Source organism: Maylandia zebra, linkage group LG6 (genome assembly GCF_041146795.1).
Source record: "Maylandia zebra isolate NMK-2024a linkage group LG6, Mzebra_GT3a, whole genome shotgun sequence".
Taxonomy (NCBI): domain Eukaryota; kingdom Metazoa; phylum Chordata; class Actinopteri; order Cichliformes; family Cichlidae; genus Maylandia; species Maylandia zebra.
This window is the reverse complement of record NC_135172.1, coordinates 26,333,894-26,339,659: the sequence shown is the minus strand read 5'-3', so window position 1 is coordinate 26,339,659 and position 5,766 is coordinate 26,333,894. Positions and strand designations below refer to the sequence as shown.

The following is a 5,766-nucleotide window of genomic DNA, read 5'->3' as shown; positions in this document are numbered from 1 at the left end:
ACACACATTTCACACCTGTTCGCGCGATCTGAACCCTTATCGTAAGGGGAGCTACCAGTCCTTCTGTGGACAAGCTACATTCTATTTTAAATTCCCTGAATTTAAAATACTCTCTAGACCCAGTCTAGACCCAGTTGGGGAGCTACCCAGAGCTCTAATCCCACACCTGTTCGCGCGATCTGAACCCTTATCGTAAGGGGAGCTACCAGTCCTTCTGTGGACGAGCTACTTTCTATTTTAAATTCCCTGAATTTAAAATACTCTCTAGACCCAGTCTAGACCCAGCTGGGGAGCTACCCAGAGCTCTAAACCCACTTAACAAACAAACAAACAAACAAACAAAACAGTATATAAAATCAAAACAGATAAAATCAGAACAGTAGATAAAATCAGTAGTTAATGTAAGGTTTTGAAATTTAAGCTTAACAAACAAACAAAACAGTATATAAAATCAAAACAGATAAAATCAGAAATAGATAAGATCAGTAGTTAGTGTAAGTTTTGAAATTTAAGCTTAAAAGTGTGGATTTGGTGCTTTATTCAAATGCAGCTGAGAATAGGTGAGTCTTCAACCTGGCTTTAAATAAACTGAGTGTTTCAGCTGATCTGAGGCTTTCTGGGAGTTTGTTCCAGATATAAGGAGCATAAAAGCTGAATGCAGCTTCTCCGTGTCTGGTTCTGACTCTGGGAACTGATAAAAGACCGGATCCAGATGACCTGAGGGATCTGGAAGGTTCATACTGGGTCAGGAGGTCACTGATGTATGTTGGTCCTAAACCATTCAGAGCTTTATAGGCCAGCATCAGAACTTTAAAGTCTATCCTCTGACGGACACGCAGCCAGTGTAAAGACCTCAGAGCTGGACTGATGTGGTCCACTTTTTTGGTCTTAGTGAGGACTCGAGCAGCAGAGTTCTGAATGAGCTGTAGTTGTCTGACTGATTTTTTAGGTAGACCTGTAAAGATGCTGTTACAGTAATCAAGCCTACTAAAGATGAATGCATGGACTAGTTTTTTCCAGGTCCTGTTGAGACATCAGATCTTTTATCCTTGAAATATTCTTGAGGTGATAGTAAGCTGATTTTGTTATTGTCTTAATGTGTTTTTCTAAGTTTAGGTCTGCATCCATCACTACACCCAAATTCCTCGCCTGGTTTGTGGTTTTTAGATGTATAGATTGAAGTTCTCTGGTGACCTGTAATCGTTTTTCTTTGGCGCCAAAGACTATTACTTCAGTTTTGTTTTTGTTTAGCTGGAGAAAATTGTGGCACAACCAGTCATTAATTTCCTCAATGCATTTACCAAGAGCCTGTACAGGGCCTCGGTCTCCTGGTGACATTGTGATATATATTTGTGTGTCATCTGCATAGCTGTGGTAGTTTATTTTGTTGTTCTTTATAATCTGTGCCAGTGGGAGCATGTAAATGTTAAACAGAGGGGGTCCCAAGATGGAACCTTGGGGAACTCCACATGTGATACTTGTCTGCTCAGATGTGAAGTTACCTATTGATACAAAGTATTTCCTGTTTTCTAAGTATGTTTTGAACCAGTTTAGTACAGTTCCTGAAAGACCTGCCCAGTTCTCCAGTCGTTTGAGTAATATGTTGTGGTCAACTGTATCAAATGCTGCACTGAGATCCAGTAAAACTAAGACTGACATTTTTCCACTGTCTGTGTTCAGACATATGTCATTAAACACTTTGGTCAGAGCGGTTTCAGTGCTGTGGTTCTGTCTAAAACCTGACTGGAAGGCATCGTAGCAGTTATTCTGTTTTAAGAAGTAATTGAGCTGTTGAGAAACTGCTTTTTCAATGATCTTACTTAAAAATGGGAGATTTGAGATCGGCCTGTAGTTTTTCATTTGTGTCTTGTCAAGATTGTCCTTTTTCAGTATAGGTTTGTCACGGCTCAACGGCACGAGGGAACAGGGATGGACACAGGCGCAGAAACCAACCCGGAAGCGAGGTGACAGAAAACAAATGATTTATTTCCGCCCACAGGAAAACAAAGGTGAAACACAAAGCGACGCCACCACACTAGTGGCGCGTAGGATTAGTCTGTGAAAATGAGGGCGACCTAGACACCTCTAGGAGACGGCTGAACAGCGGGGACAGCGGGGAGGTAGAAACAGGACTAGGTAGGGGCCGGGGCACTGGAACAAGAGGAGATCACGATCAGAGGGATCCAGCAGACAACCAATAATCCTCCGCAGTTGAATTGAATTGCCTTACTTGGTTTCAGATGGAGGGGACAGGTGGAGCGGAAAACCCGGAAGCGGTCGAGGCGTGGGGAGGCAGGCAGGTGAGCAGTGGGTCGGCAGCCCACGTTGTGTGAGCAGCTGGCGGCCCAGGTCCAGGAGGACGGGAGCGAGGGGAACAAGATCTCCACTCCGGGTGCTATCGCTGAGGACAAGAAAAGACAGGTCAGTCATCACACGGCGTTAAGACAAGGTTTTAGGATGCTCCACTGAACTAACATGGGAATAGGAGATACTCAGGCGATGAGTGGTTGAGAGCGCAGGTCTGATATACCGCTGGCACGATTGCTCACAGGTGGTCAGCCAGGGAGGGGCAACCGGACTCCGCCTAAAGGAGGAGGAGCCGCTGTCTGAGACCTGCAGGTGCCCAACCAGACCATGACAAGGTTTGATTACAGCAGTTTTTAGTGGTTCTGGAAACACACCTGACATTAAGGAAAAGTTGACGATCTGTAACAGGTCTGACTCTAAAGTCTTTGAGACCTTTTTGAAAAAACTTGTTGGCAGGACATCTAAACAGCAAGAGGAGGAGTTCAGTTGACCTAAGATGTCCTCCAGGTCTTTGCTGTTAATCGGGTGAAACTGTTTGATGGTGTTTAAACATTTTTTCGGTGGACACAGTACATATCCTGGATCTGCTGTTGATGTACTAACTGCTTGTCTAATCTTTTGGATTTTGTCTGTGAAGAATTTGGCAAAGTCATTGCAGGCCATGGTTGAATGAAGTTCAGCTGCCACTGGCACAGGAGGGTTTGTTAGCCTGTCAACTGTAGAAAATAAGACCCGAGCATTATGGCTGTTTTTAGTGATGATGTCAGAGAAGTAGGACCTTCTTGCACTCCTCAGTTGTAAATTATAATTGTGAAGTTTCTCTTTATAGATGTCATAATGAACCTGGAGGTTTGTTTTTCTCCATTTGCGCTCAGCTTTCCTACACTCTTATTTTTTCATTTTTTACTAGTGTGGAGTTTCTCCATGGAGACTTTTTCCTTCCAGAGATAACCTTCACCTTAATGGGGGCAATAGTATCCATTACATTTAACATTTTTGCATTAAAGCTATTGACGAGCTCATTGACTGAACCTTTGGACAGGTCAGGTGTTAATGGGAAGACCTGGTTAAAGATCTCACTACTGTTTTCAGTTATACACCGTTTTGTGATCACTGCTGTTGATATATTTGTGTGGGCTGAGATTTTACTTTCAAAGAAAACACAGTAATGATCAGATAAGCCCACATCAGACACAGTAATGTTTGAAATGCTCAGGCTCTTGGAGATCAGTAGGTCGAGAGTGTGTCCTCTATTATGTGTGGCCTCTGTTATATGCTGAGTCAGCCCAAAGTTGCCCAGAGTGTTACTCAGGTCTTTAGTCCCTTTGTCCTGAGGGTTGTCCACATGGATGTTAAAATCCCCAACAATAATTACACAGTCGAAATCAACACAGATCACAGACAGCAGTTCACTGAGGTCATTAAAAAAGTCTGTGCAGTATTTGGGAGGCCTGTAAACATTAAGAAACAGAACTTTGGATGGGGCCTTCAGCTGTAAAGCCACATATTCAAAAGACTGAAAACTTCCAGGAGATAGCTGCTTACATTGAAATGATTCATTAAATAAGACAGCAACCCCTCCTCCTCTCCTGCTCACCCTGGCCTCACTGATAAAACTGTAGTTAGGAGGGGTCGTCTCGATGAGAACAGCTCCACTGTTATTTTGGTCCAACCAAGTTTCAGTTAAAAACATAAAATCAAGGCTGTGCTCAGTGATTAAATCATTAATTAAAAATGTTTTCCCAGCTAAAGATCTAACGTTTAATAAAGCCAACTTAAGTGTTTTAGAGGCATTACTTGTCCCCTTGTGTTTGGGAGCAGTCTGTGGCACACAAGGTATGTTTACTATATTTAAAGATCTTTTAGAGTGCAGCTCTCTGTGTTTTGACCAGGCCACATGTCTCCTTCTGTCACCTAAAAGTACAGAAATTTTAAAACCTTCTAGTAAACAAGGTCCCAGCTTCTCCTGGGAAAAGTCACCACTGCCATAATCCTCGCAGCCCGGACCCTCCACACATCACACATCAGACTGCGGAGACAAAGCATGAAGGTGGTAAGGAGGAACTAAGGGGGGCGAGGCTGGGCAATGTGACTTCGATTGCTCTGTTGAGGGTGGGGCTCGGTGGCGAACCTTTGGCTGCTTTGGTGGGGGGTTTATGGGGGACAAAGAGGGATTGATTGATCTGAGCCCAGCATTGACCCGCTCCATCATCTCTTCAGTGAATTTCAGGTGTGGGGAGGAGGGAGAAAGGGAGGGAGAGGAGGGTGATGGGGGTGATGGCCTGTCAGGGGTTTGGGGGACTGGGGAAGATCCTGGTCCTGGTCGTGGTAGAGAAATTTCAGCGAGTCAGTTGACCTGGAAGAGCTTCTAGCGCTGTTTCTGAGGTAAAACATGATTATTTCATTAATTCCATATAATTTGATAAATTAATACCAGTATACATTTTGTAGGGTTAGGTGTAGAGCATAAGGTACTATGGCAAGTTAGCAAAGTAAGAAATGATCGGAATCCTTCGTATTGAAAACCAAGGGTTAACTATGAAGTTATATAGATAAGCCCAAATCCTGGATGAGGACAGGCATCTGGTCAGCAGTATCTTATATTGAGAGTTTTGATTTAAAATTTTGTACCACATTTATACTGATTTTCATTGATTCTTTTACTTACAGTGTGCTTTAAGCACTATATTGATTCTCTGGTGAAGATGTATGTTTTATACATCCATCCTGCTTACCATTCAATGAAGCTGTGTTGTAAAGTTTCCGTTAATGTTTTTTTAAACACAATTGGAACTAAAGCTACTAGACAATAGACTGGCAAATTGATCCTTTACAACTGTACACTGTTTATTACTGAGAGTATTGATATCAATCAATAAAATCTGGATGTAGACACAACCTAAAGTTATTTCCAAGTTTAATTTATTAGATGGGAGGGTGTCGGAACAGAATGCATCAAATATCTTGTAGTGTTTAAATGTATTAAGTTGAAGTTTCAGAGCTCAAAGGTGCAGCTGTCACATTAAGAATAAACAGCAGTACAGAGATCGCATGAACACTAAAATAGACATAATTAAGTTGAGATCATTTTTTTTCTGCTCTACGAGCAATGATCATGAATTCACAAGATAAACATTTTTCTGCAGCACTAAACACATCATCTACTTCTCAATGCCAGCGTTTCATTTTCCTGTCATATTTTTATAATTTTATTTTTAGTTTCTGACTTATAAAGACGGAGCTCAGATTGATTCTGTTTACAAGAATTGTCAAATGACATACATCCTGAGTATTCCTGACTTTGCTGAACTCACTTTATACTGTACCCCTCTGGACTGAGCATATCCATACATGACCTGGCTTTATTTCTAAAACCAGTCAATAGCATTGGTACCGTTTTTGTTGTTCATTTGTTTGTTTCTCTCTTTTCTTATCTAGTCTTTAATCATTTGCATGACC

General features: G+C 42.0%; 1 long non-coding RNA gene across 1 annotated transcript; it reads right to left on the bottom strand.

The window, feature by feature from the left end:
- Positions 1-1,965: 1,965 nt before the first annotated feature.
- LOC143419011 (uncharacterized) lies at positions 1,966-2,634 on the bottom strand. The gene is made up of 3 exons (XR_013098969.1): positions 2,476-2,634; positions 2,231-2,401; positions 1,966-2,151 (listed from the first exon to the last, which is right to left on the bottom strand). It is a non-coding gene; the product is annotated as an uncharacterized LOC143419011 (long non-coding RNA).
- Between the last annotated feature and the right edge of the window lie 3,132 nt (positions 2,635-5,766).